The sequence below is a fragment of the Petromyzon marinus genome, chromosome 74 (genome assembly GCF_048934315.1).
Source record: "Petromyzon marinus isolate PM22_M1 ecotype Great Lakes invasive population chromosome 74, UKy_Petmar_22M1.pri1.0, whole genome shotgun sequence".
NCBI lineage: Eukaryota > Metazoa > Chordata > Hyperoartia > Petromyzontiformes > Petromyzontidae > Petromyzon > Petromyzon marinus.
Window position 1 is genome coordinate 3174201 of NC_133740.1, and position 17561 is coordinate 3191761.

The 17561-nt window shown below is 41.6% G+C and overlaps 1 long non-coding RNA gene across 1 annotated transcript; it reads right to left on the reverse strand.

The window, feature by feature from the left end:
- Positions 1-8607: 8607 nt before the first annotated feature.
- LOC142907059 (uncharacterized) lies at positions 8608-14396 on the reverse strand. The gene is made up of 3 exons (XR_012930745.1): positions 11560-14396; positions 9968-10023; positions 8608-9540 (listed from the first exon to the last, which is right to left on the reverse strand). It is a non-coding gene; the product is annotated as an uncharacterized LOC142907059 (long non-coding RNA).
- Positions 14397-17561: the final 3165 nt, after the last annotated feature.

Genomic DNA, 17561 nt, shown 5'->3' on the forward strand with positions numbered 1-17561 from the left:
CTGTCCCCAGCCGCTGCTCACAAACAAGCAGAATATTGATTTATACTGGAGGAATCCCATGAGCTATGAAACTCTTTTTCACAGATGTCCAGTTAGGGGCGGATCAGAACGTTACAACCACAAATAATACAAAACACGACAGCAGGACAAATTAGGGGCAGTTTAAAACAATATATAGTTGGTAAGGCCTTCTGAACCATGAGCGCCCAGGGCATCAGAAGACGTGCCATGCTTGGGGAAGGTCTTGACGACCCCATCGATTTGTTCCATGCTTGTGATCACTTCAGAAGGTTTATTTGATACGTCTTCATTATTCATCTGTTGTTTATTTTGATAATTCTCTATATTTACTACTTCGTAATCGTATACAAAATACATTGCGCTAATTATTTTCAATTATTTTCGTTCTCATCATCAGCAGCCATGTTCAATCCACTGCCGGATGAAGGCCTCCCCCAAACAATTTAATAATCCACCGAACACGAGCACCTGTGCGCGAGCCGATGTCGTCGCTCCATCTCCGCAGTGGACGCTCTCTGAGATGCGTTTCATTCCTTGCCTGCTGCCACTATCTGTCCTCAACACGGCTTTTGTGGTTCCAGAGGATTTGCTCTCAGTTCGCTTTCACACCCCCCACTTTATACTCTACATCACTATGCAAATGTATTTGAGTGGCGACATCCTTTTAAATGGTTTGCTCCTCTCGTATTACGATATACATTTTTTATTTATAAAACACCGAATCTCATGCGCACACGCGCACAACTCGCGTAAGCTTTGCGAATCAATGCATCAATACACACATACAAGCTGTCCCTTTTATCGCCGTCAACCTGAAGGTGTTATCGCAGGTTGTGCAGTTGAAGAGCGCTCCACTCCCCCACTCCCTGTCCCGTGGCACTGGCTGGTACTTCCTGTTGCAGTTCCTGCACTGGGACACCTGCACAGCAAAGACAACGAATGATCCACACCCCGATCAGCAACGGTGGAAGCAACAGAAGTTGTTGTTGGCGGTGGCATTGCCGCTCGTTGGCAAGGTTCACGATTCATCCCCGTGGCCACCCTGGTTAATGCCGTGGGTGTATTACCAGAAAATATATGCCGTATGCTCCACAGTGGATGTGACAAATCCCGTGACGCGATTAGGAAAAAGAGTAGGCCACGTGCACTAGGGTCATGGTTCAAATAAATACACATATTTGCAGATTACCCAATTGATAAAACCCATAGAAACATTTCGGGCAACTGGCAAACTACTACCCACTTGCAGCCTGGGGCTGTGTTCACCTTGTGCCATATGGGGACAGCTGCCATCAGGGGCTCCCCTGGGTTAAAAATAAAGTTAAGTATTGGAATGATTGAGATGAGATGGAAAATGCGAGTTTCTGAGGCAAGCACCTTATAAATGGAACTGCAAATCCTACTCGATCTAATTTATATGAGGCAAGGTTCCAACTCACTGCACACTCACTATTGGCGTTCACCTAAGGCAGGGGTGGGTTACCTTTTTTCTGCCAAGGGCCATTTGTATATTTATAACATCATTCGCGGGCCATACAAAATTATCAACTTAAAAATTAGCCTGTTATATTTGGTCAAACATTTAAATAACTCGCCCCTAATGTGATGGCTGGAACTGCTTCTCTTTGGCGAGGCGTGTGATGATGTTGGCTGCTATTGATGATGTTGCTACTCGCAACTGCTTGTCCAGGTTTGCTCCTAGATTTATTGAATTTCGAGTCCTGCCTGCGGTTGCCTTGGCAGGGCCAGAGACCAAATGATTTCGCGGGCCTCATACAGCCCACGGGCCGGACGTCCCCCACCCCTGTCCTAAGGTATGGGCTTCGAAGGAAAGACGAGTAAATAATACATGAGGGGAAAAAAGGGAAAATTAGTTCAGTGACGATGAAAGATTTGAAAAGAGAAGTGGAGTGAGCAGTGTGGCTGGCAGGTGGAATTACTTCTAGACAGTGGAGGCAACAAAGGAGAAGAAGCGACAGAGTGGGTGAGATTTACTGGAGAAGAGGACAAATAAGCCAATTGGGAATCAATTCATGATTGATCTTGAAACGTTGAAGGCAGTCGTGTTGCTGATCTGGCAGTGGCTTGGCAGCCAGTGAAGAGATCTGAAGATTGGGGTGATGCGGTCGCACTCATTACACACAAAGTCCTTGCCACAAATGAGCCACAATACCTTGCTGATTTCGTCGCAGTGGCTTTTGGCTGGCCATCGAACAAATACGGTCACTGCATTGCACGCTTTCAGATGCGCTTCTGCAACCGTCTGGAATGCTCTGGCTTCCGATATACGGAAGCCACTGGAGCTCTGCGCTCTTAAATCATCTCGATTGGAAACTTTTTTTAACTGCTTTTTGTGTTTAGTTTGTTGTCCTTCCCCCGCACATACGATGAGCATAGTTGGCTTCATATGGTGCAAAAGAAGTTCAACATACATTTATAGGCGAGTTAAAGCATGGTGCAGATGAGTCTCGTGATGGGATTAAAGTTCAGACCATTGTCCGCCGTGGCACGCGTCTCCATCACATGCTATCGTAGATGCTGCAACGCAAACTGGCAGTCAATTCTAGATTTGAAGCTTTCGTGACTGCAAGGATCCATACTCCTTGGTTCTATTCGGTAAAGTCACGTAGGTAAAAAATAAAATAAAAATCACGACGTTTCGGCCACAACACAAGTGGCCTTCATCAGGTGAAGGGACCGTGCTGTCATGAGGACAGCATTGGAGTGAAAACAGCCAACCCCAGGTCGCGTCCTTTAAGCTGTGTGGGAGGAAGCAAAACGCTTGACAAAGGAATTAGCATAAAAATGAGCACGATGTACGTAGGAGGTGCATGGGCCATGATGGACCAGCAGCGGGGGGGGGGGGGGGGGGCGGGGAGTGAGTGGAGTGAGTGGAGTGAGTGAATGGAGTGAGTTGAGCGAGTGAGTGGAGTGAGTGAATGGAGTGAGTGAGTGAGCGGAGTGAGTGAAGTGAGTGAGTGGAGTGAGTGAGTGAGTGGAGTGAGTGAGTGGAGTGAGTGAGTGGAGTGAGTGAGTGGAGTGAGTGAGTGGAGTGAGTGAGTGGAGAGAAATAAGCAGCTGTGAAAGTTTGGGATACCACTACTTGAAATTTTTTTACTGTACCATTGAAAATTAGTTTAATGTTTGGTTTGATTTAGAACATCTTTCCAATGATTGCTTAATTTGAAACCATCGTCTCGGTTGAAATTGTGTCTGTGTTTGTAAATCTGAATTGCCTCGTGGACAAATCTCTGATAAAAAACCCGTGGGTTTGCAGAGAACCTTGGTATCGGAGAAAACTATATCGTGATCACCCACAGCGTTATAACAGTGGTCAGCTACGGCAGAAGAATTCGTTCTGCCGTGTTTCAAGTCTGATTTGTGCTCGCGAATTCGGTCAGAGACATGTTGTTTCGTCTCCCCGATATAGCAATCACCACAAGTGCAGCTCAATTTGTAAACTCCGGGGTACTGTAAGTCAGGAACGACATCCTTCACGGAAGGGATCAGGTCACGGATTTTGTGTACTGTATTGAACCGGACCAGGATCTTGTGTTTGTTTAGAATTTTGGAGATCTTTTTAGTAACGCCTGCTATATATGGTAGTGTGATGGTTTTGACCGGAGTATCAACTGGTTGTTTCTGTATGGAGGGAGAAACAGCTTGGCGGATGGTACGGTCAGAGTATCCGTTTCTCTTAAGGGCCAGGTGTACATGTTTTAATTCACTGGTCAGGTGGTGTTGGTCCGAAATGCAATGTGCCCTGTGGTATTACGTTTTGATGAGATAATTCTTCTGAGCTGGGTGGTGGTGGGAATCAGGTTTCAAGTAGGAATCTGTGTGGGTGGGTTTCCTGTAGACAGAATGTCCCAATGAGCCATCAGGTCTCCTCTCAAACAGAACATACAAGAATGGCAGCTTGCCATCTTTCTCCACTTCTATGGTGAATTTGATGGCGGGGCGTCTGGCATGAATGTGGTCTAGGAAAAGGTTCAAAGCTGGGAGGCCATGTGGCCAAATGACGAAAGTGTCGTCTACATATCTCTTCCACAGGGAAGGTCTGAGGGTGGAAGTCTGGATGGCGTCTGATTCAAATTTCTCCATGCAAACATTGGCTATCACTGGTGACAAGGGGGAACCCATGGGGGTACCCTCATTTTGTTTGTAGAAGGTGCCATTCCAAGTAAAGTAGGTATTGGTGAGGCAGTGCCTAACCAGCGCAGGTGTATCGGGGTCTAGTCCATGTTGGACCAAATTTTTAATTATTTCAATGGTATCAGGTACTGGGACCTTGGTGAACAGAGAGACCACATCGAAGCTGACAAGGATATCGTCAGGGGACAGTACAAAGTCTTTGACCATAGAGACCAATTGGGCTGAGTTAAGTACAGCTATTGTTATATTCATCGGCATGTTGAGCCTCGTTTTAGTTTGTCACTGTTAATGTGACATATTATTGAGGGACTGTGTGTTAGCTTGATGTGACGTTTTCCTTTAACGTGCATTCATTGACAAAGATATGACAGAGCATAGAACAGCAAATAAAATATATTCAAATATATTGACTAGAAACCCCCCATTACTTATTTAGGAACTACCAATTGATTATTTTGCATGACGCATCAAGGCTGAGTACTTGTACACATTTCTAAGTGTTGTTTTTAAACATATACAACCACTTGCTATAAATGTGTAAATGCAGTGTTTTCTAAGTGTTCACTAACCACCAGATCCGCGCCTTGTTCAGCCACATAGAGAATGACTGCTGCAAGTCCTATGATCGTTATGAACAGGAAACGTGCACACAGAAGGATTAGTGTCCTAGTACTTGGAGTAATTTGTGGAGTGGGCAAAGTAGGCCTTTTGGATTGTAGCTGGGATGCTGTGGTCTGTTCACTAGTTGCCCAGTCTTCAGATGTGTTTTCTTGTGTTGTCTGGATGAAATGTTGATTGTATGTATCATTCAGGCCTATGAAATGAGACGTAACATGTGTATAATATCAAAACACATGCCAAATCGTGATAACATTTATTTTGAAAATGCTCTATATTGATCAATACTGGGAACTCTTGGATTAGGTCGCATAAATGTAAAAGTGTTGTACACTGACCTCCAGTACTGTACCATTGGAACCTCCTTTGCCAGTAGCAAAATATAAGTCACATTTTTTTGTGTCAGTTTTGACGCCAAAAGGCGCCGTGCGCCTTTTGGCGTCATCTGGTCCAACACCATGTGAGACTAGGCTTCTAAGGAAAGCTGTCTCGGGTGTGAACCAATCAATTTCAAGGATAGTGCATAGATTATCAGAGTTATGTTTTTTGTTTGAACTCCGACCGCAGGTATTGTGGTCAATGCAAACATGACTCCTTGTAAAAAATGTGTCAGTTTTGTTGCCAGATAAAAGGGTAAAAAAACCAATTATCACTCCAGTAGTGTTAAATAAATGGACAGTGAATAGGCCTTAAACAAGGCCTTGTTACAATAGTAATAATGTGTATTTACAAAATGACCATTGCAAAAACGTTACATTTATAAAATTGGTGATAGAGTACAATGGATTAATTCCTACAGCTGTTTGAGATATAAATGTGTTTTTATATCGAAGCATCATTCATGCAAACAGCATCTCACAACTCTGCACAACACATAACACATGGAGCGGCATATATATTCGGATGTTTTCAGCCAATTAATGAGTGATTACACGTGTGGGAGGAAACCGGGGCTCCTGGAGAAAATCCACCCATGCGAGGACGCAACACTCGATCCCGTACAGATGGGACAGATGGAGATTAGTCTACTCTTGCTGTACCGCCTTCTCCTGGCCAGTCAGGGTACTGCAACCTCTACCCTCACGGGAAGGGAATTTCGCAACATTTGTCTGACCCACCAACCCTCACTGGCTCCACAGTGCTGGATTACATGAGGGCAAATTGGTACCTATTTTATTCACCCGTGGCCTGAGACAACCCACAACAAGTATTTAGTTCACAATACAGTATTGCTAAACTGTTAGCATCACCTGATGAAACAATGTTAACTCCTTTAGTATTTTTTTTTTATAAATACGTATTGAACTATCCCATCATTTATATCCTGTACAAACCTTACTGTTAAACTGCATAGTATTTAAGAGGAGGTGCAAGGCATTGTATGCACGTGTTGTGTCACCGTGAACACAAACCCTTGGCATATCTTTAGAGGACAAAACTTGAGGAATGCATTTTTGTTTTCCGAGTACAGTATTCTAAAAATGCAAATATTAGAATTACTGTATTGGCATGCCTAGTGCAATCGCCACATCAGATTTGACACGTTTCTATCGTCTAATTAATGCCGCCGTACCTCTAAAGTTAAAATAGATCAAACTTGAAAACTGTGACACGCGTGAGAAGCATTATCACGTGAGTCACTTATAAACAACATACGCTGGAAAAGCAAAACATTTAGCCTCTAAATCTGGAGTTACCTACAGCAAAGATGAGAATCATTTACATCTGATTCCATGAAATTATTTTACAAGAATACTTTGCACATCTATAGGATTAACAGCTAAGGTGGAGAAATTGAAATAAATGATATAAATTCGTCCCATTTAGACAGACAAATAGATAGCATCTTCTCATGTTGAACATAAATGTTGGCACTAACTTTTAATTTATGGTAGATACGTGGCTAATTTTGATGCTGTACAAATTGTACGGTAAGTGTATGTATAAGCTATGCAAATGGAACGAATTGTCCTGTAAGCTTCAACATAAAACAACACTTTAATAGTACTGTATACAACAGTATAAAATTATCCATGCAATTGTCTCCTTAAAACTCAGCTTCTGTTGAAAGTTCACATATTTGACACTTTCTTCATTCTCGGCAGAATACATTTTACTGAATGCAAATGGTGACTTTTTAAATTTATTGTAAACCAGTCAAAATGTCTCCATGCTCCGATGCTTGCTGGAGTATTGCTCATGTCCATTGGCAGTCCCGAGTGACCGCGTAATGCACCGTTGCACATTCCTGTGCTGGAGGGTAGTTGTGAGGGACACGGGCCCCCGGCTCCCCCTCCGGGGGAGGGTTGATCTCGGGAGGGCTGCAGGTTCCGGACTCCTCGCTCGTGTGAGAACCGCCGCTATCCAACTCCTCACTCGTGGGGAGAAGGCTGCCGCTCCCCGGCTACTCTCCTCGTGCCGCAGCCCCTCGGGTCCGCGGGTTTTGTTTGGGGGGCATAGCTCGGGGCTGGTGCACGGCTGCCTGGAGTCAATCTGTCACTTCTCAGCCACTCAAACGCGACGTATCCGTTCACACAACCCCGCGCACCACTCGCACGCGCTGAACCGGGGGTCATGGGTCAGAGGGCAATGACGTCCTTCGCACACGCGTTACGACCGAGGGCGGGGTATAAATAAGTTGAGTACGTTCTCGTTAACGTACATAAAACGGGAGAGCGTACAGACTTAAAAACACTCGTAAAATAATAAAAATACATTTTTTGGATTTTTAAAAACCAGTAATATCATCTTCTTTCGTATGGCTGATGTAATGATCCCCGCTATGGGGTAAACACTTCGTTGAGAATAAGGGGTAAGGGCATCAAATGGCCCAGCTGGAAAGTGGCAGGAGTGGAAAAAGTTGACAACCCCTTATCTAAGTAGGATTGTTATCCTTTGAGCAAGTACAGGCAAGTTATAACATCCCTTGGTCGCATTTCTTAAGGAACCGACAGATTAGTGGGATGCCATCACCAAAACCCCAGACAAGAACTTTGATCACTCTGCACACCAATATCCTCGACCGGCTAGAGGCACCGACACTTAATTATAGACTAGAAGCATACCGTCTTGTGGACAGTGAGGGATTTTTGATTATACGCAGCATTAGGTGTGGCACCTAGTCTCTTGCCTGCTGTTCCAGGCTCACCTTTATCGGTGTTACTATTATATTTTCGGTAAGCCAAGTCACTCCTGTGTATTGTGGGTCAAGTCTAGTGAGAACAGTCGTGCCCATTCACCTGAGGCGATTCAATAGGGTTGGTCTGTCTTAAATTTTTAGACAAGCCACCCTGCCAGTTGTCACGCAGTAGCGTATCTCTGGGACAACACGGTGCGCTCACAATGTTACAGGATGACCCCTTTATCCCGACACACCTAAGCCTACACGTTCCCAAACACTCACACATCCTTAAGGCACTTTTAGCCTTAGATGACGTTCACCACCCACTTTGGGCTTTGTGTGGTGGGGTGGTCCATATTTATCGGAAGCTGGGCACACTCAATTGTGATTGACACCTTGTTTGCTGCACACTTTCATAATTTTCAATTACTCCCTTTCCCTATACAGGTGGACCACATCCTCCCCATTATATTTTCCCTTGTTACTTGTACCATGTGACACTAGAACACTCTGGAATAAGCTCCTGGGCCAGGACATCCTCCAACAGAAATTAATTCAAATCTGCCAGGCCGCTGTGTCAGGCCCTAGATCGCTACCAATAAAGCTTATCCAATTCAAATGTATGCACGGCACCTATTTGACCAATGAAAGAGCAAATTCACATAAGCTTCCCTAGACTGCCCTTGATTCCCTCCAGGCATGGCTCAGACAGACCTTAATGCCTTTTGGTCATGCCCAGATATACTGAAATTTTACTCCGACATTACCAATTATTTTAAATAACATCTGTGGCACCAACCTTAGCCCCTGAATCAAATCAACGCGATGGGGCCTCAAACCAAACGGTACATTAAAACACCAGCACGCATGACTAAAAATCGTTCATCTCACTGTAAGGAAGACTATCCTGGCAAATCGGACGAATCATGAACCTCCCTCCTGGAAAATGTGGCCCAACGCCTTCCTAGCCCTTACAGGAACAGAGCAACTTAGCCATAAGTTTAGGGGCAGGGAACAGGAACTTAAGGCTAAATGGTCCCTGTCCCTATTGAACCTGCCGTGAAGGTGTGCATGGTCGAGGAGACCGGTGGAGGGGACAGACTCTTGATGCACCACTCCATGGACATGACATAAGGTAGTTGGTTGCCCTACGAGATTTATATTGATGGTGACACGTTAACTCGGTGTGTATGTTAGTTTACTCGGTAGATCTCTACTCCTTTTTTCATTGCTTGTGCTCTGTACCGGCCTCTTTTTTCAATGCAAAAATAAGTTCAAGTAAAAGTTAGCATTAATGAAAGGTAATACATTTTTTTATTTGAGTAAGATTATATGAATTCTAGATTTAAAGCTTTCGTGACTGCTAGGATCCATACTCTTTGGTTCTATTGGTAGGTGAAAATAAAAATTGTTATTTTATTTTCACCTACGTGACTTTACCCAATAGAACCAAAGATTATATGAACTTTCGAAAAGAGATGGGATAATTCCAAAGTCGAGCAGTGCTCTGGAAGAAGCAGAAAGAGACACGGACTGGATTGAATCAGTAAGTGCTGCATTTGTTTAGGGTTCCAATTCTTGGTGATGACCCGCACTATGTAAGAAGCAGGTGTAGCCAAATCTTCCTGCACAAAAGTAAAAAAATAATGGTTATTGAATTATATTGTGACCACAAATCCTGACAGTTAATTTAATTATTGACTAGTATTCAGTCACAAAAAAACCGTATATTTTATAGCATTGTGTAAGAGCTATTTCGAAATACAATACATTATGATTGTATAAAACCATGTTAAAAGTATGCTCTTGCTAGCAAGCGATATCAGGGTTCTTGTCTATGTTACTACACAATCCATGGTTTGGTAATAACCCACGCATTCCTGGAGGCTGGCAGCATTTAACAATTCACTTAAAACTTGTGGAGTGGTAAACTTGCCAACCACGAAGCTATTCTGCCACCGATTTGTTTTCTTTTTATAACACATTCATTTAAAAACATGTATTTACATAAATAAGCATTTAATTGCAATCATTTATGGAGGATTTACTCACCTCAGTTTATAGGAGAATTAGAAACCCGATTCAACCGTTCACAGTGATAAGATGAACTGTAAAAAAACAATCATTATTACTTTAATAATAGTTTGCAATTCCAACTTTTTAATTTCCTCCCGAAAGAAAATACCCACAATGATGGAATTGATTAATTAATCCAATTAACTAAATTAAATACTTATACTCCAAAGTGTATGCTCCCCCAACCTGTATTGACCAGAATAGTGTAGTATAATCAAGTTTATCCATATTTTTTCCTATGGTTTACAAACAGCAACAATGCAGAGAATCAGAAGTTACGTGATTTTGCCATTTAATTGCTTTGAGAAATTGCGAATTCATATTTGGGGGAGTGCGAAGTTACCCGGTCCATGGTTTGGAGTTCAATAGCCATAGTTGCACACAGAAAAGAGTCGGTGATTTAGGTATCAGCATTTTCCGTGCATGGATCCGAGTTACTCCTGCCCATTGTTAAGGTGAAACTAAAATAAACAACTAAGTCGTAAGAATGACCATTAATAAACATCAACCGCACAAAAATATCAGTGTGCAGCAAGTGTGTGGTTTGCCAAGGATGAAATTAGTGATGCAACTATTATTTTATTTTGTTTAACCTTAAATAGTGGATAATTCAATAAAGTTAAAATATTATTTCAGTGAGTGTATCAATTTAACTAATAATATATTAATTTGGCAGGGTGGTCCAGTGGTTAGAGTGCATGGCTGTCTGTTATAATTCTATGTGTTCAGAATTAAACTGAAAGCTGACTCAGCAATTTATCCCTCGGGGTTTGAGAACAATTTTTTACGACCTTGTGGGAAGAGACAAGTCAACCTCCGTTGGAATCGCATGGGCCCGCTATAAATGCGGAGTGTTTAGCACGAGCTTGAAGATACAAGGAAATAAAACAACATCTTGAGATGCATTCAGACGCAAAATCGTATTGTAGCATAGAAACTCCACCCCATTTTTGAGTGGGAAACTACTTTGACATTGAACTTTATTATCTGAGATGTGTCAAAACGTGTCCCGTTTGTATTAGATCAGTAAGACATACTTAAACATCCAAAGTGAATACATAGGTTAATAGACATTAAAGTTAAATCATATATATTTTAATACAAAACACTTCCAATGCATTTTTTTAAAATGAATTCTGATAATTAACCAAACCGAAAATATACAGAATAACATAGTATCGGTAAACATGTTTGCGGCTCTAGGATGAGACATCAAATACAATAAATACTGTTGTAGTTGTCACATCCGAGACATTCCCTAAAGCCAACACAAGGCAGTGTAATAGGATGACAAGCAGCCTAGAAAACCACAATGCACCACAGAAAGCACCCTTGCTGGTCATTAACCACAGAAATACATTCATTCAGAAACTGTGGATTGGCTTAATACATGTAAGTATGGATAAAAGGTGAACATCACAATTGGAAATGAAATATGACTCCTTCCACAGCAGGGTGGTTGCTTATGCAGAGAAATGGATGAGCCAAATGCGAAAACTTTACACACCACCCTGCTCATAAACACCACAGTTATGTCAGAAGAGACCCGTGGAGTGATATAAACTTACCTTAAAGAGTTACAGCCATTCATTAAATTGGTCTAATTTAGATCGTTGCTCTGGCACGTAGCTGAAGACTGAATTTCATCACAATTCTCATCCATTTCATAAGCGCTCTTCCTGTAACGGTTCACACTGAAAGCCATGAGGTACTGTATGTATTAAATAAGGTACATTCGGGACAGTTTTTAATTACCGATGTGAAATGGCCATTGCTCAATGGAATTAAATGTGCGATGAAACACATTTATTTGCATGTTTACCAAAGTATGCAGAGTTTAAACATGAATGGGGCACGCACTATCATGTAATAAACATGGATACAACAAAATATGAATATAGATTTGTAACCCTTTCCAACATTTTCTGCTGGATGAGGACCTCCACACAAAGTGGGGGTCGTGTGAGTTAATTGACCATACTTCACCAGGCTAGTCGGTGCAGGTTAGTGAAGGCTTCCAGTATATAGATGTGGGAGCGTGGAAATGGATGTTGCTGCACTGCCCTCTGCTGCAAATCACGCAGCACTCCAGCTTCTTCTAAAGAACCTGCTGTGGTGGGTGCTCTTTCAAGCACTATCCACCAGGCTCAACACTACTTCGCTTCTGAGATCAGATGCATCCAAGGCAATTGGTTATAGACCAGCAACAGATTAAAAGCCTTGATATCGACCCTGAAGGTCTACATTTGGATTTCATATTGAACCTTTTCTTTATGAAACACCAATTAAGAGCTCTCAAATAACTTTGGCTGGCTACACATCAGCACACACCTTAGCTATATAAAATAACAGGGAAAACAAAGTGCACGCTGACCAAGCATAACAAAGACTGCACTGATTGAGTGTGCTAGAATTAGAAAGTGTTTCCCGGTCAAAAATATTCCCCTGCAGCACCGGATAAGTGAGGCTAAAATGCTTGCCGTTATGGATAAGTATGATTTGTGGGTAGTTTTGAAGTGGTCAGCATCATGTGGCTGCTAGCCATATAAAATTAATTTGTGGTCAATATGTTGCCCACAGGCCGTAAGTTCCTCACCGCTGCCCTAAAAGCAAACTGATGCTACGTCTCTGCGATTACAAACGAGACGCAAGCTGCGCTGTTCCTGGAATTGATTGGCTTGGTTCTTCTCCCAAGAAGATTGATTGACTTGGATTAAACCCCTTCCCTGCCATCCCCTGCATGGCTGGAAGGCAACAATCCATGAAAAAATATATAAAGAACGTATGTTTGGGTTGTCTCAATGTTTTGAAAATGTTTACTATGAAGTCACCACTGTTTCCATCCTAGCTAAAGCAGGTCGAGTGGCCCGATCACAGCTTTCTTGACCTCGTGCCCCACTGCCGTGGGAACCCCGACTTGACCCACTTTTCCAGTTCCCAAACATAGGTCAGTCCGCTATTAAATAAATATGGGAATGCGGTGTATTGTTTCCCTATATGAAGCTCTGTGAAGTGGCTAAATCTGCCTTTTTATGCGAGTTCCTTGCTATCACTTGTATTTACTGACACCATCTGGTCAAATAGTTACAAAAATGAAACATGGAGAAAAATATTCACCTTGTTTATAATGGCAATGGAAATATTGTAAACTACAATAAATGCAAAGTACGTACATTTTCCCCATGTTGATGTTATTTTGGTCCGTTGCAGCCAACTAATAAGAAACAAGTTAAAATCACATCCTCAGTGTTAAAGTGTTCTAAAGATTTAGCGGTTGTGATTGCAGACGTAAAAATAAAAAAAAATTAACACATAGGCTTTACACGACCAATATTATCCATGAGAGGTTTTTTGGGTTAGAGCGCGTAAATAGAAATGTGTCATATTATGGGTAAAAGATAGAAGTCATAACAGGTATTATACACAGATACTGCCGGGGTCATGCATCCCCATAAAACAAAAAAATATTCTCAGAAACAAAGTAGAAAGTGAATGTTAGTACCAGTTGCCACTTGTGGCCACATCAGCAAGTTCAAAAATTGCCTTTAAACTAAAATTACAGCCTACAAAATACCGATTGGTACATAGCAATGTAAATTGATCTCTTGCTTATTTTTAAGTCACACACACTAACAAGATAAACATACCAATGCTACAAATGTTGAGACCATAAATCTTTACGGGAAAATTCACAGGAACTAATAAGCCCAAAAGAGCCAGCATACACATTGATAAATAAGCACCCATCTCTCCTGTATAGCTATGCAGGGAAGGTCATGCTGATGAGCCCGATCAAGGGTGAGGTCGCTCATCTATAATTAGCTTTCACTGTAGGTTTGCGACTTGTCATAATCGGAATGCAGCCAATGTATTGTGGCCAACATGGGGTTATTGCATTTCCTCGATCACCCATCGAAAAAAGGGATCAGATAGCCACTAGTATCATGAGAGGGTCAGGATTAACTGATGGGCATGGATAAAAATGTATTTTGATTTGACCTAGGAGTTAACACTTTGACATTTGTACCTGGTGATAACTAGCATTCACATCCTGGGAACCTGGGGGAGTAGATTCCACAACAGGAGATGACCTGAACATAAAAATACATATCTCAGTATAACAGTTGTTTTTTCAATTTAAATACAAAATCAAAAGTGAACAATTGCAAATAGGCTAAATATATTTACTTGCATCGGTTTTTATACCATCTCAGAAGACGTTTTATGCACCGAGTCATGAAAATGCCAACAACAACTTCAATAAGGATTCCAATGCCAATGCCAACATCAAATGAAAGGCATTGAGTGCCCTGACAAGGAACAACAGCAGCAGACCGAGGGGTAGAAGGAGTAGTCTGGATGTCTGTGGAAACAAAAAAAGCAGCCACCTTGAGACATACAACAATGTAATCGGTTTAAACAGTTTTAAAATACAACACTACAATTGATACACAGTGATACCTCTGTTAATAATCTGGGAAACTAATTCCTTCATAATGAAGTCAACCGTGCAGGGCCCCTTCTGCCCTTCTATTTTTGCAAAAAAAAATGAACAAAAATATCTTCAGAAATAATGCACAGTGATTTAAGAGTAAAAGGTTGAATGTTGTGCGTGCACATCACTTTGAACATTTGGACATCTGTGAAGAGCTTTATAGATCATTGGATTCCTCCAGGATAAATTAATATTCTGATTCTGACTGTGTCAGCAGCCAGTGAAGAGCTGTGCAAGTCTGCCTCACTTGGACCAGTCATCAGCAAGTTTCACCAGTCTTCCCTCATCCCGCTAGCCAGTGCTAGAGCTCAAATTAATATTTAAAGCTTTCATGACTGCAGGGATTCATCTTCTGGGTTCTTTCGGTAAAGTCACGTAGAATGGAGATAAAATAATAATAAAAATAATAATTACAGAATAAAATTCTCACGACGTTGCGGCCACAACACAAGTAGCCTTCCTCAGGTGAAGAAACAGGACTGTCCGGAAGACAGCGCTTGAGTGAACCCTGCCAAGCTTGGAAGCGTCTTTTAAGCTGAGTGGAAGGAACAGAGCGCCTTGACAAAGGAGTTTTACATATACATTAGCATGTAACTGGGGGATTAGCATGATGTTGGTGTGAGGGATTAGCACCACGGAGAGCGACGAGCTCGGACCGGAGGAGGGGGGAGAGGAGTTTACATATACATTAGCATGTAACTGGGGGATTACCATGATGTTGGTGTGAAGGATTAGCACCACGGAGAGCGATGAGCTTTGTTCAGACAGACGAGTCCATCTACACTATGTATTATTCTACTAACCCTACTGTATACCACACTGCTGTATATTCACTATACAATTACGGTACTATATATTGCCTTATGAAGTATGTTAAACATTACACTTTCGATTTAAAGCTTTCGTGACTGCAGGGATTCATCTTCTTGGTTCTTTCAGTAAAGTCACGTAGAATGGAAATAAAATAATAAAAATAAAACATAATAAAATAAGATTCTCACGACGTTTCGGCCACGAAACAAGTAGCCTTCTTCAGGTGAATAAACAGGACTGTCCAGAAGACAGCGCTCGAGTGAACATTGCCAAGCCTGGACCGCGTCTTTTTAAGCTGTGTGGGCGGAATTAACATATGAATTAGCATGTTACCAGCACCAGCACCACCGGATCGGGGGAGGGCGGGTACACAGAAAAACGGAAAGAAAAAAGGAATAGGATAGGTGCGCTGCTCTGTCCTGTATTGCGTTGATAACTATGCTATAAACTGGACTACTATACAATGTAATATTATACCTTCAATCTAAACTACATGGTATAATATCATATCCATAGACAAAAAATTCACCTTTGAATTATACAATGCGTTACTCTACACTGCCCTATACTTTAGACTATAAAATATTAGACTTGTAATTTTACACTGTCTTATTTTATCAACCCCACTATATGCCACACTGCTGTATATTCACTATACAATTACGTTAACTATATATCGCCATATGAATTGTGTTATTCATATTTGGAAAGGAAAATGCAGATGATAAAGAGGAGGGGTAGAGGCGGGAAAGATGAAAAGTGAAGTGACCCATTCGTTGGGGTTGGTGCCGTGCACCTTCAGGACCATTTTAAACCAAGCAGACGAAGTGAAGGCGACTGTGCAGCAATGTTTTCCTATTGTACCCCCTTCTCTGAAGTCCGGAAACGCATCCCCTATGCCTCAGATGTTATACCTAACTCTGGTAACGACGTTTCTGATAACAAAGTGACGTCATGGAATGCATTTACTTCGTTAACCGAGGTATTACTATACACACACTATGTATTAACAGATTATAAGCTGCATGCACACAGGTAAGTCTTAGCTCTCCGATTTATTTTATTTGCCAATCTTAAGACTCCCTAGGGAAGGAGTTCTTAAATCCTATTTTAATATGACCAAAACACATGCGATGAGTAGAAATTTTAACTATCGATAGTGTAGTCAATAGTTTGATGAGAACTGTAGAGTAGCTATAGTTTTCTTTAAGGAAGACTCCAAATTTGAATTATTGAAATCCAATAGCATGGTTTAACAAATACAGATTCGATTGCAGGGCCTTCGGCCCTCTATAAAATTAAGAATTAAATTTCGCGAGCAAGCGTACAACATGACAGGCATTGCTCCATCACCAACGAAGAGCTACTTTGCCCACTCTAATTTCAGCCTTCGCGGATTTGACCGTTGCCAAATTTATTGAGGTATAGCTTGCCCATCGTGCCCCTGTGGCTTGACCATCCACAGTTGACCATGAGATTCCTTTATGCATCATAAACAAGTACTATACTCTAACTGCACTGCTCCCGATGATGAGACCATGAAATACACATGAAATCATCTTTCATAGTATATAAAATTATTTTTAGTTCATGTTTTAAACTGCAAAAAAAAGTACATGTTATTAACCTCATCTTAATTTTCATATTTAATTTAGCGTGTACAGTACAGCACTAGACATTACACTAAAAACATATTAATCATATTTTACATTTAAATAAATACTTCCCGCTCCATGGTTGGGTTAATGTAGGGTAACATAAAACAAAATGAGCAGTTGTCGTATTACAAATCAAACCCTATTTTTCTTATGCCTCAGAGTTTGTGGATTTCGTATTTGCCGATTGTGCCAGGGACCCTTGTTGACCCCAGTATGAAGGAGCGTAGATGGCTCGATTTTTTTTCCCCCAAAAGTATTTAATCAACAAAACGATATCAGGTACAGAGGATGTGAAAGGGGGTTGACACCAGTACAAACACACGTTACGAATTACAGTTCAATGGAAACCTGTCTAAACTGCATGTTGAAATAAAATCGACAACCCCAGTCTTCCTAAGCTCTGATACCCCTGTAGGAAAAAAAGGGAGAGGGGGGAAGTGCCTAAATGTCCTAATGAATACTCTTAAGAATCAATGCCTACTGGAGGAGAGGTCGTGAAAGGGTTCCATGGTTGGTGGTAAGCTTCTTAGTTTGGCACTTAGATGCTCTAGTGGCAAATTTTGAAAGTTTATTTTGTCCCATTCCTGCACTGTTGGGGGAGCAT